The sequence below is a fragment of the Diceros bicornis genome, chromosome 29, assembly GCF_020826845.1.
Source record: "Diceros bicornis minor isolate mBicDic1 chromosome 29, mDicBic1.mat.cur, whole genome shotgun sequence".
In the NCBI taxonomy this organism is placed as follows: Eukaryota; Metazoa; Chordata; class Mammalia; order Perissodactyla; family Rhinocerotidae; genus Diceros; species Diceros bicornis.
The window spans coordinates 40,681,633-40,706,323 of NC_080768.1; positions in this window are offsets into that span (position 1 = coordinate 40,681,633).

Below are 24,691 nucleotides of genomic sequence, written 5' to 3' on the forward strand. Positions count from 1 at the left end.
CAGGGGTCGTGCTAGTAATCAAGCCCCCCGGTGCCTCATGTGCTGACTCTTCTGGTTTGCTGGCACAGCATGGCTCCTGAGACCCCGTGAAATATGCATTTATGGGAACTGGCACCTCTAGTTTGGAGCAGTCTCTACTTTGGCAGCATTCTGTGTTCCCCAGAAGTCCTTGCCTGTCATCTGGCCTATGTCTACCCATCCCAGACTCAGGGCCAGATCCCAGGGAGACTGTGTGCTCATCTGCACTGCACATTCTTGTGGAGTTTGCTCTCAAGCACCTGTCCTCTGGCTACAGTCCCTCTTGGCCCGTTTGATGGGGCCGGGGCTCTCCCACCTGGACATAAATGAATAATCAGATGCAGGCAATACGAGAATGCCTTGGACCAAGCACCATTTTTTGTTTCCTTGCCTTTTGTGTGCTCCCTTACTATCCTCCTGTTCTTTCTGCCCAGCACCCCCTCCATACCTGCTCTGCATGCACACCAGCATAGTGTCCTAACACTTCACCAAAATTAAAACCCAATGACCCTATCGCATCCAGGCATGGCAACGCTCTATGCTAGAGGCCAGGTAGATGGATCATGAGTGTTGATTAGGTCACACCCACCTGGAATTAGATGGTGGGGAGCTTCAGATTCACAGCACACTGTCTGATGGTGAGAACTGTGCAGTGTCCAAGATGAGGGTGTCACGTAGTATCCGAAAAGGATCTTGGTCCTCTTGCTGTGTGTGTATGTGTGTGTATGTACATGTGCCCACGTGCGTTTGTGTGAACTGATGAAGGTGAGTTCTCAGCATGCTTCCTTAGCACTATTCTCTAGTCTTAGGGGCAAACTGTGTTCTGTTTGCAGGGTGGCACTTTGCTGCTCCAGGCCAAATGACAAAAGAGGTGATGTTTGTGATGCTTCCACACCTGCCCTTACTTCCCCTTTGCTGCGTTCTGACTCTTCTCTCTTGCTCCCAGCCCATGGTGAATGAATGCCTGCCTGTGGCCCCGTCCCAAGTCTGAGTGGTAGACTCTCAGAGCTAAAAGGCATCTCAAAAATCACCTGGGCCAGCCTTTTCCTTTTGGATAGATGAGAAAACTAAGCCCAAGAGAAGTAAAGTGAGTAGACTCAGCTTAGTCTGCGGCAAAACCAGCACTGGAACCAAGGTGTCCAGGGAGAAAGGGCTTGAGATAAGGGGTCAAGAGACAGGGCGAGGTCCTAGTCTGCCTTGTAGTGCGTGGCTATGGGTGAGTCAGCCACACGCACTTGCTCGTTTCCATAACTGTTCTAACCACCTCGCCTATCCAAAGAGTCACTGCAAAGACCTAATTGAATAATGGATTTGACAGAGGGCTTTAGAAACTGTAAAGCATCCTATCAATGTATGATTTTTACCATGCCCAGTCAGTGGTATACTAAGGTCAGCCTTGTGTGGAGACATTAAGAAGGTGCATTGTCTGAAAATCGTCCCATTTGCAACAACATGGATGGACCTTTGAGGGTATGATGTTAAGTGAAATAAGCCAGACAGAAAAAGACAAACACTGCATGATTTCACTCATATGTGGAAGATAAACTAACACATGGATAAAGAGAACAGATAAGGGGAAGCGGGGGTGGGGGAAAGGGGTAAAGGGGCACATATGTATGGTGACAGATAAAAACTAGACTATTGGTGGTGAGCATGATGCAGTCTTTACGAAACCGGTATATAATAATGTACACTTCAAATTACACAATGTTATAAACCAATATGACCTCAATAAAATACTTGAGAAAAGAAAAAGGTGCATTGTCTGTAGAGAATTTAAAAACAATTATAAAACTGACTAAAAGTTAGGTTGCTTTCTGTTATCACTGTGTTTGGCAATTCTAAATAATGTCAGTGGTAAAATACTCTGTCCTGAAAAATTCTTTTGTAGGTCTGAATTACAAATAATTGTTGTGGTTACTATTGAATTTTGATAATATATATGAAAGCTTCAACTTACCACATTTTTTTTCTTTTTTGTGAGGAGGATTGGCCCTGAGCTAACATTTGTCACCAAGCCTCCTCTGTTTGAGGAAGAGTGGCTCTGAGCTAACATCTGTGCCAGTCTTCCTCTATTTTGTACGTGCGGCGCTGCCACAGCTGGCTTGAGGAGTGGTGCATAGGTCCACACCTGGGAGCCAAACCTGGGAACCCTGGGCTGCCGAAGTGGAGTGCACGAACTTAACCACTATACCACTGGGCTGGCCCCAACTTACCACATTTTTGTTTCTCATCCTTTAATAAACCTTGTATTCTATATGAAAGTTAATTCAGAGATCTCCTGGTTAGAATTGCTAGATTTATTAAATAAAATACAGGGGGCCACTTAAATTTGAATTTCAAATAACAATGAATAATTTTTTAGTATAGCTACGTCTCATGCTTGTTTGGGACAGACTTATACTAAAAAAAAAATTACTGTTCACTTGAAATTCAAATTTAACTGGTTGTCCTGTATTTTGTCTGGCAACCCTACCAGTTGTACATGAGGATACAGGTACGTGCTCTGTCCAGAGAAATCAGTTCGTAATCGTTTAGAAGGATTTGAACTCACTTGGGGCACAGTTTGTGTCTCCAGTCCTGATAGTTAAGCACATACTTCATTTAAACAGTAGGTTTCAAACAAAGAGAGCACAGGAATGGTAAAGACAAAGAAACAGAATGTGAGTCCTTCAATTCCGTCATTCTATGTGACCACTTGCAGTTTTTATATGTTTTTTAAAATTTAGGAGTAAAACAGCATGTGAACTGCAAGGTATAATATTTTGTTTGGTAAGTGCAAATTTTAGTTCACATGACACATGAAATATTTTACACAATGTTATAGGTTGAATTGTGTCCCTCAAAAAGATATGTTGAAGCCCTACCCCCAGTATTTTAGAATGTGAGTTTGGAAATAGAGTCGTTGCAGATGTAATTAGTTAAGATGAGATTGTACTGGAGTAGGGGTGGGCCCTTAACCCCATATGCCAGTTGTTCTTATAAGAAGGGGTGAGACACAGGGAGGAGAGTGTGGTGTGGAGACACAGACCCACAAAGAGAACACCACGTGACAACAGAGGCAGAGAGTGGAGCCATGAAATTGCAAGGCAAGGAGCACCAGGGATTTCCTACTCCACCGGAAGCCAGGGAGAGGCACGGAAGGACTCTCCCTGACAGCCTCCAGAGGGAGCACGGCCTCACCCACACGTTGATTTTGGACTTCTAGCCTCCAGAACTGCGAGGGAATAAATCTCTATTGTTTTAATCCACCCAATTTCTGGTACTTTGTTATGGCAGCCCTAGGAAGCTAGTACACTGAAGGTGAATAAGGTCTTTCAAGTTAAAATTTTTTCCTCTCTTTAAAAATTGTAATTTTTTCTAATTTGTCATTATTAAACTTCAATATTATTATTTATCATATGTTTGTTACTTTAAACATCCATTAATATAATTAGCATTAATCTATTTTTTCTTTTTTGTACTGTAATATTTATTTCATTTTTTATTTATTTAAAAACTGTTCTACTGACATACCTGTATATGGGGTTTAATAAGAGACAATTTTCACTGTCTGTATGTCTTTTCTGGTTTTCATAATTGTTTGTTTCATTTCAGAATTATTACTAAACCCAATTTTGGCACATAGAGGAGGAGAGTATTAAAAACGACCCCATGAGTGTCAAACGTGCTGTGTACACACCTGTGCCCAGTTCCACCGTCTCCTAATTGTGTGACTTTGTTAAGTTTCCTGATCTCCCTGAAGCACAGTTTCCTTATGTGTACAATGAGCTACCAATACCTACCTGAACAGTTGTTAGGATTAAATGAGATAATGCACCTGAAGGGCTCACACGGAGCATGGCATAAAATAAGAACACAAATAATATTAACTACTTTTCTTCTTTGCTGAGGAAGATTCACCCTGAGCTAACAACCACTGCCAATCTCCCTCTTTTTGTATGTGAGCTGCCGCCACAACATGGCCACTGATGGATGAGTGGTGTAGGCCCGTGCCCAGGACGCTGAAGCGGAGCGTGCCGAACTTAACGACTAGGCCACTGCGGCTGGTCCTTTAACTACTCTTTATGCTGCTGCTATTCTAATAGCTGAAGGTGTGATTTATTTGAGTAGTGCTATGTAATAGTGCATTATTGAAGACCATGTCCTCAAGACGCAGGACTCTCTGAGGACTGAATTTTAGGCGTGATAAAAAATTTCAGTGTGTGGGAAACTCTTTCCAGAGGGTATATTTAAATTCCAGCCCCTCACAGCCACCCCTGATTGCACAGGTAGTAGCTGGCACACAATTGCACCCCTCAAAGACCCAGACCCGCTAAGATACATACCACAGACGGAAGAACAGGAAGAAGCAACTTGAACAAACACAGTGTTGTGGGAGGAGGGTCATTACCTGAAGAGGGCGCTTTCTAACCACAGGATTCTCCTTTCCAGGCTGCACACAGGGCATCCATAATGGGACAGCTCATTAGATGATGGAGGAAGCTTTAAACAGTGATTCGAATGTTTCTACCCTCAAGATTGATTACCATGCTTACAGGGAGTGGCCTGGGATGGGGGAACCACTGGTGTAGAACAACATACTCAGCATGAAGCCAGAATAATAATGATAGCAATAATATTATAATAATGAAGATGACAACTAAAATGCTGGCATTTATTTAGTTTTCACTGTGTGCTAGGCACTGTGCTGTACTAAATCCATATTACTTAATTTATTCATGTCAACAGCTCTGTGAAGTCCTTATTCCTACCTTACAGATGAGCAAACTGAGCCCCGGAGGGGTAAGTAATCTGCCCAGGGTCCCAGGGATGGTAAGCGGCTGAGCCAGGGTATAGACTGTCTGCCTCAGAAGCCGTTGCCACCCTGAGTCACCATCCTGAGTGGCCAGACAAAATGGAAGCATCAGAGTTTCCCAGAACCTGGCTCTCTCTGCTCGCCCCTGTGCCCTGGACCAGAGAATCTATCTTACGAACATGCACTGACTGTCTCCTGTGTCCCTGCATTGTGTGAGTTGCCTGAAAGGGGGGTGAGGAAGCAGGTGGTCCAGGGCGGCTTGCCAAGGCCCCACCCTTCACCCTCCTCCTGAGCCTTTTAACCCTTTCACTGTTGGAACCCTGGTCTTTCCTTCCACCTCCTTAGCCATTGGGCCAGTAAGCCCATGCAGGGTAAGGGCCAGACTTCTGGGCAAGGTGCAGAGCTGTTGCCTCCCATGAGGCACGCCCAGGAGGCTCAGGGGGAGAACTGGAGAGGGACAATGGAATGCCAGAACAGCCTCCCTGCCTGCTCTCCCTCTTTGAGAACAGTTTTCACAGCGAAGGGTGCTTCGGGTGCACTGTCCCAGCATGACCTTTTGACCTCTCTTGGTTCCTTGGTCACATCTGCCCTGACAAGTAGGAGAAGAGCATTGCCAGTTTCTTCCCCTTTCCTGCATTAACCCCTTGTCTTCAGGACCACTGTCATCTTCATTCTTCGGGCTCCTTCTAGGAACCTGATGCTAGACTAAGCATGTTTCCACAACTTGTTAGGAAGACCTCATGAGGTAGACACCATATTATTCCCATTTTACATATGAGGAACGATCATGTTTAGAAAGATTAACTACATTTGCCTAAGTCACCCAGCTGACAAATGGCAGAGCAAGTCTCCCGGACCTCAAAGCTCACGTCCTTTTTATTACCCCACACTGACATTTAGAACCATTCAGGCTGAGCGCGCCAGAGGAAGAAAAGAAATACAATTACACGTTGATTCAACCTTTCAAGTTACTCCCAGTAGCCTGCCTTCGCCTTTTCTTTCAAAGCTAGAATTGCTAGGCCACCAGCAATAGGACACATCCTAAGTTATAAGTCATGCTGAAGAACCTGAGGAGGTTCCAGATCCTTCTCAACAAATGAAGTGGCCCAGTCTGGGAGGCCGGGGAAGCCACAGAGACAATAAGGCCTTTACAGGAATCTCAGTCTCTGTGGAAACGTTAAATAACCACTGAAGGACTTGAGACTAGGCTGGTCTAAAGAGCACGTGAGAGCCAAAGATCCTTCATTTTGAAAAATTCTAACATTTTTCCCTCCCCACCCACTCTGTTCTCACCAGTATTATCGGCCTTGTCTTTAGTTGTGGTTTTGTTATTGTTATACTTAGGAAATCTACGCTACTGAAAAGAATAAACAGAATGAGTGACTTTACTAGGTGTGGAATGAGGAAGTAAAACATTTTCGCTTTTTAAAGTTAGGTCATACACTCCTATACCCACACCCAGACACAGCATCATCACTGTCAAAAATCACTGCAGTAGGTGACAATGGTGGTGACGATGGCACCCCACACCAGGGGCTGCGTCAACCACTTTCATTCGTAGAACTGAAAAATCCTAGGTTAAAATTCCAAGGATCTTGATTTGTGTTTTATTTAAGGTTTCTGGCTTATCCCAAGATTAAAATTTTCCTGGATGTAAAATAGCTGTGTCATTGCTTGCCCAATCACCCTCTGAAAGAGTGCCTTTCTTTTTCCCTCCTCAAAACCTGTCAGAACCCATCATTTTTACTTCTAGCTGGAGTGGTTTCTAGGGCTGTATAATTTCCTTGTAGTTATTTTAAGGAAGACATTGAGCAGAGAGCTGTTTCAATTGGCTTAGTGCCTCTTGTTGGCATAAAATGTAGTATTTATTCATTGTGGAGCAGGTCCATGGGTTCTAACACCTTGGTTTTGCTGTTTTTGTTAACGGGCATATATTTTCCATATAATATTGGTACTGCTGCTCCTAGGCACCTCGTAAAGCCATCTGGCTGTACGCTGGCTTCGGAAGTAGCGTATGTAGGACAGTTAACACAGTGACTGCCTACCTAAGTGCAATAATCCATGTTTCTTCCTTCCCGCCTGCCTCTCTCCACTCCTCTCATCCTTCTCTCCTTTTGGCAGACTCCCTCTTTATAGGCTGGCTCTCTATTTGCCTAGCATATGTGGGCACGAATGGAGCTGGCTGACGGCTTTTGTATTTTTGTGTTTTTCCGGGTTCACTGCGTTCAGCTTACTAAAGTTGCATGAAATAAAAAGTTCTTCCAGCAGGCGGCACTATAGGCTTCCAGAGGCTCTGGAAGCTGCTGGCTCCAGGACCAGGTGCCCGTCCTACAATCAGAAAAGAACCCTTACTATCTGGTTTGTTCAAGGACAGAGCCGCATGCTCAGGATTTCATCCCGGAGTCCAACAGTGCGTCATGTGAGCATTTACAGACAAGGCAGTCAGTAGAGGCCACGCGGGAAATCGGTGCACACAGCCTTCCTAAGTACTGCAGTCCTGAAGAAAGAGAGGTGAGTTAGCCAAAATATGCATTGGTGAAGCGCCAGAAGGTTGGCTTCAGATATGCTGTGTTAACAGAAACTGGACTGACTAAAAGGGGAAACAAGCAAACGAATCAAGCAAAGCAAATAAGTATAAAAAGGGCGTATGATAATGCAGTGGTTCTTAATCAGAGGTACTCATCAGAATCACCCTAGAGCTTAAAACAAAATAAACATTCCTGATCCCAGAGCTGAATGCTCTGATTGGATAAGTCTGGGTGTGATCTGGGCGTCCGTGTTTTCTTAAGTTCCATAGATAATTCCAATGCGTACTCCTAGCGTCTAGTGCAATGCTACAGAGTCATTTGCATTATTTTTGACCCTCCAGTTAGTGTGATATAATGGGAAGAACAGGTCACATCTAGTGAGCTTTCACTTTTCTGAGTCAGTTTGCTCATCTGTAAAATGGGCCAAGTTGCAGAGATGGATTAGTTCCCCAAACCCAGAGTCCAGACCTGAGCTATGCAGGGGCCCAGACCTCTTCGCATCCCCCCCGCCTCTGAAAGAAAGCACTGGGACACGCTGAGTGGAGAGACGTCACTGTTGAGGTCCTGGCCTTCCTCAGTGAACAGTTACAATATAGTGATGTCCTTAACAGGGTTAACTTGGTCCTTCCCCCAAGGCCGGTAAGTGTGAAGAAATTGAGCCTCTTTCATTTTATAGTCTAAAGTGGCAAATGAGTCTTAAAACAGTGCTTATTCAGGTCACTAATTATTTAATGGTTTGGGACTCAGAAACTCCTCAAAGGAATAATTAAATCTGTTCACAGTAGATGGAAAGTAATATATAGACATTAATGATTTCGTTTACTCTTATTAAAAGAAGAGACTAGGAGAAAGACTCCCTGAGAAGACACGGAACCTGAACAGTGGGGCAGACAGTCTCCCTGGGCACCTCCAGCTGACATCTGCTAAAACAGCAGCCAGCCCCTCACTGAGACTGGTCACCTTGTGAAACTGGGCCAGTTCCCACCCTCCCCCCACTTCCTCCCCCTCCCCCTTGCTCCCCCTCCCCCCCTCCCCCCTTCCTCCCCCTCCCCCTTCCTCCCCCCCCCCCACACCCTTCAAGAGGGAGTCAAAGGTCAGCTTCCAGTAGCGCCTCCTGCCTCCCCTCAACGTTCTGGTCCCACCTCTTCCGGCCATTTGTGTTGTAAATAGGTCTCTCCCGCAGTCAGTGCAGTCTGCGAGCTCCTTCTCTGACTCATTCAAAGTGGAATGAATGAATTAATGATGCAAGATTAATCGACAAATAGGGTTTTCCTTATCTGCAGGGAATACCGTGTCGTTTAAGGGGTGTGTCTGAAATAAAGTGAACAGGCAACACCCCCACCTCCCAGTATTCGTCTATCAGCCAAGCATGTATTTCATTTTACCAATAATTTATTTATTTGGATTAAACACTGCCCATGCCTGAGGGCCTCTTTGAAGATATAAACATCCCTAGGAAGGACGGACCCCACCTCGGAATAAGTGTGATTAACAGATCTTTTCCTCTCAGGCAGAAGGAAGGGGTCCGGATGGCTCCTTGGACCAGACCTCAGGGGCGCAGGATTTGAAAGACAAGTGTCACCTCAGGATTCTGCAGAGGACCAGCTCTGGGTAAAGGGATGTCCTATTATGGCGACACACAGGTTTTGGTACAGGGGAGCACTGCAGCTGGGTTATGAAGAGCAGAAGGTCCACGCTGGGCGAGAATCCAAACCTGAGTTTCATGGAAGGAGCAGCTGAGGCCCCGGGAGAGGGAGGATCTGCCCAAGGTCGGCGTGGGGACTTCACAGCCCACGTGCAAAACCGTCTTACTAGTGACTGAGCGATGCCCTTGGCAGTCCCTGGTGCCCTGGCAAGGCCAAACTCCCAATGCCAGAACACTGCTCCACCTTCCCTGCTGCTCATTGGCATCCTCCAGGGCTCTTTTTATCTTTTTAACATGAATCTGCATTTTTAACCAGTGCCCCCAGGTGACTCTGAGGCACCACAGGCTTGGGACCACCTGTTTGGGTTATCAGGACTGTTCATATAGATAAGCATAGAGGGTTTTTAGTGCTTAAAAGGACCTTACACATAGCACAAATCCTCTTATTTTTTTCCTTTTAATTACAGAAAAGTTATACATTACTAACTACAGTCTACTTCCCTAAAAAACATACAGAAACCAAAACAGGACAGACTAGGTAAGAAGTCAGAGCAAAAATAAGCTTACTAATGCTACACCTTAGTGTCTCCTGGGCCCCTTCATTTCCCAAAGGAGAAAACCAGATCTACAGAAGTTAATGATTCTTCTCAAAGTCACACAGGTGGTTTGTGACAGAGCTGGGCCTAGGAATCTAGTCCCTCTGTCACGACTGCAAACACCACCTCTGTCCCACCTGCAAACACACAGGACTGTATCAGCTTAGACAAAGTCTTGTGGGAAAGAGACCACACCAATCACCCGGGTGAGCCGCAGAGGCTGAGATCACTGACGTGGACCTTCTTGTATACCTGTCTGTGTTGTTTGAGTTTGTTCCAGTTATAAGCAGCACAGACTAAACTACCTGAAAATCCTCCTGCTTCAAACACTTGACAGTGTTGTACTGCAAACAGCAAACAGCTCTTTCAACACAGAGCTGAATTTGCAGAAAAGAAAGGGAAATGCTCAGGTGCTAAGAATAAAAGGTGTGCTGAAAACCAGGGCGGCTTTGCCTGATGCCACAGCTGCCCTCGGGGGGCTGGTGGGGGACAGGCGGCCTGAGACGGGAGACGAAGCTTCTGGACCCACAATGTGCAGAGGTGTGAGTGAGCTCCTCCCATGAGCCAGGCCTGGAGGGCAGCACCCACCAGGAGGAGAACAGGAAATGCTGCTGCTTCTGCTGAGGCTCAGGGTGGGACAAATCTCCCTGAGAACTTGCAACTTGTGATTTACTCAAGTAGAAATTGTAGTTTATTCAGTAGAATTAGAAATTAGTAGCAAAGGTATATCTTATTCAAAACTCCTCTATGTTTGGAAATTTAGTAACACAGTACTAAGTAAGCCTTGGTTTTAAGAGGAAATAAAGAAAATTAATAAATGCTTATAACTAAAGGATAATGAAAATACTACATGTTAAAATGCATGGAACAGCTAAAGAAGTACTTTTAGGTGAAATTATAATGTTAAATATGTTCAACAGGAAATAGAAAGGATTAAAAATTGCAAGCTAACTGTTCAACTCAAGAGTTTTGGAAAAGAGCAATGGAACAAACACAAAGAAGCTTCAGGAAAGGAAACAAAAATAAGGATAGAAATTACTGAGACAGAAGAGGAGAAACACCGAGAGGCCAACACCACCAGCAGCTGGTTTGTGAAAAAGATTAGTAGGAAAGGTATATGAAGGGAGAGAGGGAGAAAATGCAGGTATACAAAGTACATAATGAAAACGGGAAATAACTACAGACACTTAAAAAAATGTTAAAGGTTGTTATGAATGAATATATACTAATGAATTTGAATGAATGAATTTGAAATCCTGCCTGAATCAGATAAATTCCTAGAAAACGTAAAATGTGTAAAAATTGGCACAAAGAGAAATTTAAAAATTAAATAGACCACTAAGTACACAAGATTTTTAAATGGAATTAACAAACCGTCCCTCTCAAAACATCACACACACACACGCTGTGGTGGCAGCCTCTGAAATGGCTCTCCATGGTCTCTCTGTCTCCTGGGATTCATGCCCTGTGTAACCCTCCACCCATGAGGAGTGTGGGCTGGCCTTAGTAAGTCTCTTCTAACAGAATATGACAAAGTGATGGATGTCACTTCCGTGTTTGGGTTACAGAAAGTCTGACTCCCACTTGTTCTCTCCCTCTCCTTGTGTCTCTCAGCACGAGCCCACATTGTGAGAGTCAGGGTGCAGTAGCTCCTAGGCAAGGAGCTGATGTCTCCGGCCAACAGTCAGCGAGGGCCCGTGACCTGTGAACAGACATGTGGTTGTGCTGGGAAGCGGCTTTCTGAGGCCTGCAGAGAGCCCTGTGTTTTGTGTTGTTTTAAGTCACGAAGTTCGAGGTAGTTTGTTACATGGCAAGAAATAACTGATACATACACACAAAACCCAACTGATTTTACTGGTGAATTCAACCAACTTTCAATGAGTATTTATTTCCTGTCTTATAAAAGTTGTTCCAAAAAATAAAGAAGGAAACTGCCCAGTCCATTTGTGAGGTTAGCATCATCATTTTGTTATGATCATCATGATGATGATGATAAAATGGAATGCAGACATGCACAGATCTAAGTGTACGATTAGAGTGCTGACAGGTGCATGCTCCTGTGTACCCAATATCCCAATCAAGACGGAACGTGTCCATTACCCTGAGAGCTCCCCCATGCCTGGTCCAGTCGCTCTCTCTTCTCATGGGCAATCAGTATTCTGATTTCTGTTACCATAGGTTATTTTTGGCTGTTCTTCAAATGGAATCATATAGACATGTACTCTTTTTGCCTGTCTTATTTTACTCAATATGTTTTTAAGATTAAGCCATGTACTCCCCTCTCCTATGTTAATGCCAGCTTCCTTCTATTTCCCGGACCCATCTATACGCACAGAGCAGAAGTACCATATTAAAACAAGATAAGATGTTCTACCCAATTGAAAAACTGATGAAAGTTGGTCTTTTAACTACAGATTAATGACTACATTAAAGATGTACAAAGAGTCAAGATAATCTGGTACCATAAAATCAGGCTGAGGGGCAGGAAATTATTAGAGCAGAAGGTTATAATTTTCTCTTTCTGTAGATCATAACACAATCATGAAATAAAGTAGGCTGTGTGAATAAGTCTGCTGGTCAAATTGTACGGAGTCATTTTCCCTTTGGTATATATTTAAAATAGCTTATCTATATATAGATTTTAATCTGAGAATTATTATATGAATGTGTATACACCCTGTAGATTGTTCTTTCATTTTTTATAACTAGGGTGGGTTTTTTTTTTGTTTTTTTTTGCTGAGGAAGATTCCCCCTGAACTAAAATCTGTGCCAGTCTTCCTCTATTTTGTATGTGAGCTGCCACCACAGCATGGCCACTGATGAGTGGTGTAGGTCTGTGCCTGGGAACCAAACCCAGGCTGCAGAAGTGGAGCGAGCTGAACTTAACCACTAGGCTGCTGAGGCTGGCCTGAGGTTTTTTTTTTGTGTGTGTGAGGAAGACTGGCTCTGAGCTAACATTCATTGCCAATCCTCCTCTTTTTGCTGAGGAAGATTAGCTCTGAGCTAACATCTGTGCCCATCTTCCTCTATTCTGTATATGGGATGCCACCACAGCATGGCTTGATGAGCAGTGCGTAGATCCATGCCCAGGATCCAAACCTGCGAACCCTGGGCCGCCAAAGCAGAGCACGTGAACTTAACCACTACATCACTGGGCCGGCCCCCGAGTTTTTTTTTTTAGTAGATCATTGTGTGGGGTGGACCACTGATCATTGTAGAAATGTAATTAATTAACAGTTAGTAATTTTATGTTATCATGAAATAATCATGCCAAGGATGGTGAATTCTAGGCACTGAGGCCACAAGTCGTCCCCTTCCATACACAAGACAGACATTGCTGATCCACCACACCACTCCACGGCTCTGGGCCGGAGCTGCCTGGGAATCCTTCTCAACCACGTGCTCCAAGCAGCCAGCACCATCTATTGGAGTTGGCACAGGAGTCAAAATCTATTGAACAATTATTCAAATGATTTCTTAAAGAACATGCTATTCACAGTAATGTGTGGAGATACAGAATGCTACTTTATTAAAATATTATAGTGTAAGAGTGTAGAAGAAAAAGCAGGGACTTTGGAGTCTAAGAGCCCTGGGTAAGTATCCTTGCTCCTTTATTTAATTTACCCCGTGGCTTTGGCAAACCACAGCTCTTCTTCAAAAGAGGAATGATTATTGTTATCTTACTGAGTTTTTGTAAAAAATAGAAATAATTTTTTAAAGTGCTGGGCAAATAATGGGGGTTCATTAAATGGTGCGCATTCCTCTTATCACGGTGGAAAGAGCACCGGTTCTGAATCAGGCAGACCTAAATTCAAATCCTGCCTCTGCTCCTTTACTGTCACTTTAGGGAAGTTTTTTACTCACTCTTAGCCTGCTTCCTCATTGGCAAAAATGGATACTGGTAACTCCCTTGCTGTGTTGTTTTGTAAGAATCAGTGCTAATATATGGAAATTGCCTAGAAATTAGTCAAAGCCTGACCAATGATAGCTTTATTTTTCTTTTAATATCACTGTTGTTTTATTCTTCTCTCCTCCTTCCCCCAAAAATATAGAAAAGAATTGAGAGAATCTGTGCCAAACCAGTGATGAGGCGAGGGTGCAGGTGAGGAGGTGGCAGAACGTGGAGAGCTTGCAATGTCTGCAATTGATATTTCTGTATTGTTTGAATTTTCCAGTTCTTGATTTATATCTGAAATTAAAAAGCAATATAATAGTAAAATTTTTAAAATGTGAAATGCTTATTAACTATAAAGAATTTTTCAAATATTGCTTCAACCATAATAAAATGAAACTTCAAAAAAAAAAGATTAAGCCGTGTTGTTGTGTGTGTAAGTAGTTTATTGTTTTTTATTGCTCTATTCCAAACAATTTCTTTATCCAATTGCCTTTGGATGCACATTTGCATTGTTTTCAAATTTTGGTGATGATGAATAAAGCTGCTGTTAACATTCTTGTCCAAGTCTTTTTCTAGACATATGTTTTCATTTCTCTTGGATAAATTCCTAAGAGTGGAATTGCTGGGTTACATGGTAGGTGTCTATTTAACTTTGTAAAAAACTGCCAACATTATCAGTTTTCCAAAGTGGTGGAACCATTTTATTTCACCCAGTAAAGTAGGAGAGATTTGTTGTTCCACAGCACCACCAACATTTGGCGTTGCCGGTCTTTTAAATTTTAGCCACTATAGTGGATATGAAGTGGTATCTCATTGTGGTTACACTTTGCATTTCCCTAGTGACAAATGATATTTAGTATCTTTTCATGTGCTTTTTTGCCATCCATAGGTCTTTCTATGTGAAGTTAATTTCAAGTCCTCTTCCCATGTTTTAAATTTGGGTTGTTATCTTTTTATTATTGATTTATGAGTTCTTTAAATATCCTGGTCATAAGTCCTTTGTATATGTATATTTTCTCTCAGCCTGTGGTTTGCCTTTTTATTTTTTTTAATGTAGAGCTAAATTTTTAAAAATTTATAGGTCCAATTTATTTCATAAATGTCAATACCTATTTATAATTCAATTTTTTCCCCCAGTAACTTATGAATACAGCAGAACTTCCTTACCTTGGTAAAGGTTATGTCCAAAACCTACAGCAAGCATTATACTTAATGAAAAACCTTTGAAAGAATTTCCTTTAAGATAAAGTCCACAATCCCCAGTATAGCTCTGGCCAATAGTAAAAGGGGAAAAAAAGAGGAAATATAAATTGTGAAAGAAAATTGTTACTATTTGAAGATAGTATAATTATCCATTTACCTAGAAAAACCAGCTGAATCAACATACAAATTAATAGAACTCATAAGAGAGTTCAGCAAAATTGCAAGTAAACATCCATGTGCAACAACAGCACTCTGTACACCATCCGTACAAAACTAGGCGCATAGAGTGAGAATGAGTGTCGCTCACATAGTAGCCAGGATGTGTCAAGTGTCTAGGAACAAACCCAGGGATTGGTTTTCTGCTAGGACAATGTCCCAGTAGAAAACGGATGATACACCCAAATTTGATAATTAGAGAAGAGATTAATAAGATGATTATTTATCGAGGTTGGAGTGGGGTGGAGGGAAGCCCCAGGGTTTGGTGAAATGCTTTGAAGCTTATAGTCTCAGGTGGCCGTTACTACTCCGAGGCCTATAGTTTTTGAAGTTGTAATTTTGCATTTTGTTGCTGATATCATTCAAGGTGGCTTATTTCCTTGTGTGTTTGTGATTTATGATTGTGAGTTCATATTCCTTAGAAGTATATTTGTGAAAATTCTAAAAGACGAGGATTTGAAAATGCTTTCCTTCAAAGAGTTTGACAGGCATCCGTCCGACTAAGATTTCTTTATACTGAATTTTAACTTTTCCCTCCAAGAGTAGTGTGACTTCTGGCCCCAGATCCAGGTGTGAGCTGTCTGTGGTTAGGAGGCACTCTGAGAAGAGAATTGTTTTCTTTTTCTTATTTTCTTCTTCCACTCAGAGCTAAGGCTTACCCAGACAAATACTTTACATTTCCCTCTGCATGATAGATTGTTGTTATCGTTCCTATTATTTTTTATTTTGTTTTCTAGTTTACCTGCTGAGGGTGTTGCCCTTTAGGGATGAATGTCTCCAGGTATAGCTTTCTGACCCCATCTCACATGTGGGAGGACACAAGCCTGACTCTTGCCTCCAGCAAGCACGAGCTATCAAAATGCATGCAGGGCCTCCTTTTTGACGCAGCCCTGTCCCACTCCTCTAGCTGCTCGTCTTCCCTGCCCTACTTTCACAATCTGACACTTAGTAAAGCCTGGTACTCAAATCTGGCCTCAGTCTGGCAATAAATTTCCTTCCTAGCATTATCCATGTCCAAAAGATGTTGATTAAATAATTTATTGTTTAATAAATTGAGAATCTTTCTGGGGATACAATAGTGAACAATATAGATAAAAATTCCTAAATGTATGGATCTTATATTCCAGTAAGGACAGACAGACAATAAATACATTAAAAATATATGAATAAAATAATTGCAGATACTGATAAATGCTAAATATATATAACACTGGGTAATGGGATAAACAGTGACTGGACAGGGATGGGGCTACCTTAACTAGAATATTCAGGAAAGTTCTCTCCAGGAAGATGACATATGGTTTGAGAAAATGATACGAAAGAGCCAGGCATGAGATAATCTTGAGGGGAAAGCTTTCTAGACTGGAGGAAGAGCAGGTAGGAAAGAGCTTGGTGTGTGTGAGGAACACAGAGGAGGCAAATGTAGCAGGGTCCCAGTGAATGAGGTTATGAGACAAAACTGGGAGATTTGTAGATACTTGTAAGCCACGGTAAGGAGTTTGGATTTTTCCAGTGATTAGAAGTAAAGAGTTTTAAGAGGGGGCATGGTGGGGCCGGCTCCATGACTGAGTGGTTGAAGTTTCACAAACTCCGCTTCAGCGGCCCGGGTTCACGGCTTCGGATCTCGGGCGTGGACCTACATCACTCATCAGCCATGCACCTACATCACTCATCAGCCATGCTGTGGAAGCATTCCACATACAAAATAGAGGAAGATTGGCAGAGATGTTAGCTCAAGGCTAATCTTCCTCAAGCAAAAAAAGAGGAAGATTGGCAATGGATGTTAGTACAGGGTGAATTTTCCTCAGGAAAAAAAAAAAGGGGGTATGGCACAGTCTGATTCATGCTTTATAAAGATCCGTCTTGCTGCTGTGTGGAGAATATTTGGATTGTGGCAAAAATGGAGGATCCATCCAATGAAATCTAACAGACAGCTTCCAAGTGGCATCACAAAGATGGGTATGCTGACTGGGGAGAGCTGGGGAACGGAGGAGACCAAAAAGGTGAGAGTTTGTGCTAGGTGTTGGCAAGTACACTTGCCTGGACCCCATACAAGACTACAGGAAACATGAAATGCAACTCTTTGGACCACCTTCAAGACTATAGGAATATGGAAGTCCTTAGAACTGTCACTAATATTCTGAATCTCCTTCTTCTGGCCACAAGAGAGGGTTATACTTCCTGGCCCTCTTGAAGGTAGGTGTTGCCATGTGGCTCTGTCCAATGAGTGGAAGTACCTGATTTTCTGTGGGCCCTTTGCCCACCATGGTGACTGACGACATTCCAGGTGGTAGAAGCTCTGTCACCCTGCGTACCTGACTGGAGATAACATGGTGCAGAGCTCCCAGCTGACCCAAGATGAGCACATAGCATAAGCAAGAAACAAAACCCTGTGGTTGTAAGCCACTGAGATATTAGGGTTCTTTGTTGTCACAGCAGTACCTAGCCTATCCTGACTAAATGGAGAATGACAGTGATAGGAGCTTCTCTTGTAGCTTGGACTAGGTTCAGTTTCAGTTCAAAAGCCTTCTTGAGAGACTACTGTGTAGCAGATACAAAAATATGTGAGTCTAGACTAACCTTATGGTGCTTGCCATCTGCAATTGAACAAAGAAACAAGCACGGTACATTGTGTTGAGTGGAAAGATTTAGAACATACTCCTGCCCCTCCCATCGTAAAAAACAAACTCCTATCTCTAACTCCACTTTGCCCAATCGTGAAGTGGTCTACACAGCCACATTTCTTGAGTTGCCTTCACTTTCCCTCCTCCTGCTCTGTCTTCATCCCACTACACTCTGGCGTCTGAACGTGTTCTTCCCAAGGCCATCAATGACAGATTTGTTGTTAAGTTCAATGGCATTATTTTTTCAGTGTTTATCTCATTGAGCTCTCAGCAGTGTGTAATCCTGTTGACCACCTCCTCCTTCTTGAAATACTTTCTCCTGTACCACAACCCTCTCCTGCTTGATCTCGTGTCTGCCCAGCTGTTCCTTTTCAGGATCCCCTGACTGTATTTTAAATGCTGATGCTCCTCAGGAGTTTGTCCTTAGCTCACCATCTTTTCTTCCCACTCTGCACCCTTTCCCTGGGCAACCTCATCCATTCCTATGGCTTCCATTACATTTATATGGTGATGGCATCCAAATTTTTACCCTGGACCTCTCTTATAAGCTCCAGATCCTAGACATTCACCTTTTACTTGGATGTTCCACAGACATCTCAAACTCATTATCTCTCTAATTGATCTCCTCATAGTCCAACACTCCCTATACAGCTAGATCTACCTTCTGTGAGCTCTCTGTCAGCAAGTAGCCCCTCCTCCTTCTTCTCACCCTGCCATAAAGATTGGAGTCACCTATGAGTGCTCCTTGTCCCTCCTTCCCTCATGGCATCCAGTTCTTATTTCATGGATACGGCATTTTCTCTATTTCTGGGGATATTAAGTTTGATTTTATTTTTTAATGCTTTTTATTCTCTGCACTGAGTCTTTTTCTCCAGATTCTTTTCTTTGGTTAATTTGTTTTGTCTTTTTCATCCAGGTTGGAGGATTTTCTTGAATATCTTGCTTCCCATTCATATTTAAGAATAAGCACTGAACTCTGGAAATTCTGTGTCCAGAGATGAAGCTCTCTGCCTTCATTGTAGAGTAATTATGTCTGAACCAGCTGTTTCACTGGGAGACCTTCTCCCAGATATCAATATCTGGAGTCTTTTTCTCTGGGATGTTTAGTTTCTTTAGAGAAGAGTCCTCTTAGCATCTCCTGCCTGAGGAACAAATGCCTGGCTTCTAGAGTTTTTGAGTCAGATCTTGGCAGGGAGGATGGTGTTCCAACCAATCAGTATGCAGAAGTTAACTGAATTCCTCTTTATTTAGCTCTAAATCTGACCCTTGTCCTCCTGTTTCTAATATTTCTGAGCACTGAGCCCACGTGAGCCTTTGTTTTCTCATGTCGATGCCTGGCAGGGAGCATCCATCACAGAGGAAGAACTGAACAACCAGGGCTTAGGGTGACTCAGTCTGTGGGTGTCAGCCACTATCTGTCTTTGGCCATCCCAGTGCTTATACACTGGACCCATAAGAGTAAGAACCATTGTTGCAGAGAGGAAGGCTATGCATGAGACCAATAGCATGGACTCCCTCTCACCGAGGCTGATCTAGCTACCACTGCTGCTAAAAGTCTGATACGCCAGTTACGTATTCAACATGCTGATCCCACGGTGCCCACAGTATAGTTTCATCCCTCAAGGGGACCAGTCGGTCATTTGAGGGTAGGTGATTGCATTGGATTATTTTCTCCTTCTTAATTCATCCTTATTGTCCTTGACACATTTTCCATCTATGAGTTTCCCTTTCCTGGAGTAAGGAATACAATCATGTGCCGCATAACAACATTTCAGTCAACAACGGACTGTATATACGACAGTGGTCCCGTATAATTAGTACCATATAGCCTAGGTATGTAATAAGCTATACCACCTAAGTTTGTGTAAGTACACTCTACAATGTTCACACAATGATGAAATCACCCAATGATGCATTTCTCAAAATGCATCCCTGTTGTTAAGCAATGCATGACTACACACTCTAAGAAAAGGAGTGATCCCTTAGAAACAAGAGCAAAACAGAAATAGATCAGTATCTTGGCCAGCACCGCTATCTGAGGCCTCACAGAGGTCTGATTTAATATAATACGTCCCACTTGACATTGCCTTAGACCAAGGGACCCACTTTACAGCAAATTAGTTGTGACAGTGTAGACATGACTATGGAATACACTGGACCTGTTATATACCTCACCACTTAGAAGCTGCTGGCCTGATAGCGTGTTAGATGTCCTCTTAAAGGTATAGCTAAGCCACCAGCTTGGGTTTGGGGAGCTGTCCTCCTAGATAAGGTGTATATTTTGAACCAAAGGCCATTCTAAAGTGCTATTTCTTCATAGTTAGCTAGAGTGCACGGATCTGAGACCCAAGAGGTGGAAGCAGACATAGCCCCTCTCGCCATCAGTCGGGCTGACCGGCTTGGGGAATTTGTGCATCCTGTCCCTAAAACTTTTACCTCTGATGGGCTACGGGTCCTTGCAGCCTGAAAAGGGGTGAAAGGTGGTGAGATACTTCTAACGTGGGACATTTAGAAGTAAACCTAAACTATAACCTAAACTTAATCATTTCAGATTCCTCATGCCAGTAGGCCATCTGGCAAAGAAAGGAATTACTATAGAAGCAGGTGTAATTTACGATGGTTTTCGTGGGGAGATAGAATGGCTGCTATGTAATGGTGCAGGAAGAAGTACGTTTGAAACTCAAGCACTTGTTGATTGCATCTTGATCCCTGTATGTCTTGTGCTCTAAATAAAGAAATAAATGGATAAATGCAGCAGCCATACCATAGCAAAGACATGGTAATGAGGCTTTTAGACTCCTCAGGGATGAAAGTCTGGATTATTTTATTGGACAAGCCACCTAGACTAGAGGAACTGCTGGCAAGGATGAGAGGACGCTAGAGAGGGTATTAGAAGAAAGAGTTGAATTTAAATTATTGCCTTAGCACCAACTGAACGGCAGGGTCTGTAGCATGCCCCACTAACTCTCCTATTGTACTTTGAAGAAAATCTATTTATATATTTAAATATTGTGACTGGCCACCACCTTGAAGAATCAATGACAGAACAAAGTGAACTTAATGTGGGGCACAAGAGGATCTGAGTGGTGCAATGGGTACACTGTTAATAGACACTGTGGGTGCTTCATCCATATCTTCTGGGCATTTATCATCCTGATACTCCGTGACTCAATTGCTTCGACAGCAAGCACTTGTGACTGTTTGTCTGGGGGACTTCTCTGGCTTCTGGAGCACAGTTGATCTGCATGAGGTTAGGCCTAAATGTTGGTTCAGGGATCAGCCCTGAACCAATGACTGATGGGAGTTAGTGGATACAGGAGTATGAAGAGTCCTTGCCCCATTGTTGGGTTAACTGAAGCGAGTTTGGAGGAACGAGCCCCCGTTTCCCACAACAGTGACCTGCTTGATAGCACACTTTCTATTAACTTCGTTTCCTTCCCTCTTTCACTTCCCCCCTCCTAGTACTTCCTGTGATCACCTCCCAGATTAGTTATTTATATTCATATCCTGGTCTGAGGGTCTGCCTTTGGAATAACCCAATCTAAAATAATTTCCTTAAGATACTCCTCTGGACTTCCAATCATCTCTCTTTTTTTCTTGCCATTATTTGGATGAATTTCTGTTTCTTGCTACAAACAATCCCCATCTAAGCTGATTTTTGGCCTAAATATCACCTCATCCAAGAAGCCTTGTCAGACACCTCTACCAGACTACGTAAGTAACCTTGCAATGCACTTGCACAGATCCCGTAATTTTCATTTCATAGCACTTAATCATACTATATTGTAATCTCTTATTTAATTACCCATCTTTCCTGCTAGACTGACAATCTACGAGGCCAGGAACTATCTTTTTACCACTGTGTTCAAGCACCCTAACCCAGGACTTGGCATTTAGTAATTTCTCAAAAAAATATTTTGAATAAATTGATAAAATAAAGGAGACTATAAAGCTTGAGTAGGAGAAAATGATGAGTTCAGTTTTGGACATATTGGATTTGAGGGGCCACGGGGGATGCCTCTTTGAAGAGAGAATTGGATATATGAGTATGAAGCTCAGGTGAGCAGTGAGGACTGAAGGCACAGAGTTCAATTTGGGAGATTTATTATTTATATGATAGTAGAAAGACAGAGCATACGAAGAGTAAAAAAAATGTTGGCTGAGCACAGAACCCAGGGAATTCTCTCCATGAAGGGGCTGGTGGAGTAGAGATCTCAAGAAGCAGAGCGATCAGTAGTGTCCACAGTGGCGTAGGGTCCATTAAAATAAGGACCCTCCCCCATATCTATTTGATTTCACAAAGTCACTGATGACCGTGGCGAGAATAATTCCTTTCTTCAATAAATATTTTATTTGAAGCACACCACGTGCCAGGCCCTGGTGTAGGTGCAGAGGAAGCAGCAAAATACTTGTGGAACATAGTGGTGAATAAGGTGGAAGCCGGATTCAGTGGTCTGAGGAGAGGCTCTAAGATGAAGAAGTGGGAACAGGATAGAGAATAGTCATTAAAAAAGTTTGGATGGGGCCACCCTGTGGCTTAGTGGTTAAGTGCGCGTGCTCTGCTACTGGCGGCCTGGGTTTGGATCCTGGGCGCGCACCGACGCACCACTTCCCCAGCCATGCTGAGGCCGTGTCCCACGTACAGCAACTAGAAGGATGTGCAACTATGACATACAACTATCTACTGGGGCTTTGGGGAAAAAAAGGAGGAGGACTGGCAATAGATGTTAGCTCAGAGTCAGTCTTCCTCAGCAGAAAGAGGAGGATTAGCATGGATGTTAGCTCAGGGCTGATCTTCCTCACAAAAAAAAAAAAAAGAACTTCTCCATAAAAAAAAGTTTGGATGGGAAGGAGAAGAGAGATGAAGTAGTGACTATAATATATTCTAAAGACTTTTTCAATTATTTCTTTTCTTCTGTTCTCAGCTGCAATCAGTGAGCAATCACTATTTTTAAAATTTATAAATCATTGTAATATCTGGTAGGACAGCTATTTTAACTGCAACATTTGGCATTAAGGTGGGTGTGCCTACAATACCTCAAGAAAGAGGCTTCCAGGCCAGGAGAAATGAATACAACTTCTGTGGATCAACTAGGCCAACCTGACTAGATGGAAAAATCACTCTGAGCGTTGGGGTGACTTCAAGTGCCAAGTGTTGAGGGGAATCTGGACTTTAATTTCTACTGGATGGTGTAACCTGGAAACAGGAAGTATATTACTAATATATTCAATTCTAAGAAGTTCATATTCTTTTTTTTTTCTTGTGATGAGAACTCTTGGGGTTTACTCTCTTAACAACTTTCCTATACATCATAGAGCAGTGTTAGCTATAGTCATCATGTTTACATTACATCCCTAGTACTTATCTATCTCGTAACCGGAAGTTTGTGCCTTTTGACTCATTCCTCCAATTCCCCCTCCCCTCTAAACCCCCGCTTCTGGTAACCACAAATCTGATCTCTCTTCTTTTGAGTTTGGTTTCTTTGTTTTGTTTCTTTTAGATTCCACATATAAGTGAGATCATACAGTATTTGTCTTTCTCTGTCTGACTTATGTCACTTAGCATAATGCCCTCAAGGTCCATCCATGTTGTTGCAAATAGCAGTATTTCCTTGTTTTTTGTGACTGAATAATATTCCATTGTATATATATATATGTATACACCACAACTTCTTTATCCATTCATCCATTGATAGACACAGGTTGTTTCTATGTCTTGGCTATTGTAGATAGTGCTGCTATGAACATGGCAGTGCAGATATCTTTTTGAGTTAGCGTTTTCATTTCCTTTCGATATATTCCCAGAAGTGGAATTGCTGGATCATATGGTAGTTCTATTTTTAATTTTTTGAGGATCCTCCATACAGTTTTCCACAGTGGCTCTGCCAGCTTATAATCCCACCAACAGTGCACAAAAGTTCCCTTTTCTCCACATCCTCACCAACATTTGTTGTCTCTTGTCTTTTTGATGATAGCCATTCTAACAGGTGTGAGGTGATAGCTCATTGTGGTTTTGATTTGCATTTCCCTTATGACTAGGGATGTTTAGCATCTTTTCATGTACCTGTTGGCCTTCTGTATACCTTCTTTGGAGAAACGTCTATTTGGGGCTTTTGCCCATTTTATAACTGGATTTATTATCTTTTTTGCTATAGAGTGATATGAGTTCTTTATATAGTTTGGCTATTAACCCCTTATGGGACATATGATTTGCAAATATTTTCTCCCATTCCATACATTATCTTTTCACTTTCTTGATTGTTTCTTTTGCTGTGCAGAAACTTTTTAGTTTGATGTTGTCCCAATTGTTTATTTTTTATTTTGTTTCTTGTGCTTTAGGTGTCATATCCAAAAAATCATTGCCAAGACTCATGTCAAAGAGCTTTTTTCCTATATTTTCTTTTAGGAGTTTCATGGTTCCAGGTCTTATTTTTAAGTCTTTAATAATTTTGAGTTAATTTTTGCAAGTAGTGTAAGATAGGGGTCTAATTTCATTCTTTTACATGTGAATATCCAATTTTCCCGAGCACGATTTATTGAAGAGACTGTCTTTTATCCGTTGAGTATTCCTGGCTCCCTTGTCAAATATTAGTTGACTGCATATGCTTGGGTTTATTTCTGGGCTGTCAACACTGTTTCATTGATCTAGTTGTCTGTTTTTATGCCAGTGCTATACTGTTTTGATTACCATAGCTGTATAGTACAGCTTGAAATCAAGAGATGTGATGCCTCCTGCTTTGTTCTTCTTTCTCAGGATTGCTTTGACTACTCGGGGTCTTTTGTGGTTCCACATAAATTTTAGGAGTGTTTTTTCTATTTCTGTATCAAATGCCATTGGAATTTGACAGAAATTGCACTGAATCTATAGATGACTGGTAGTATGGACATTTTAACCATATTAATTCTTCCAATCCATGAACACAGAATACCTTTCCATTTATATGTGTCTTCTTTGATTTCTTTCATCAATGTCTTGTAGTTTTCAGAGTAGAGATCTTTCACGTCCTTAGTTAGATTTATTCCCAAGTATTTTATTGTTTTTGATGCTATTATAGATGGCATAGATTTCTTTATTTCTTTTATATATATATATATACACATATATATACACTTTTTTTTTTTTTGGTGAGGAAGACTGGCCCTGAGCTAGCATCTGTTGCCAATCTTC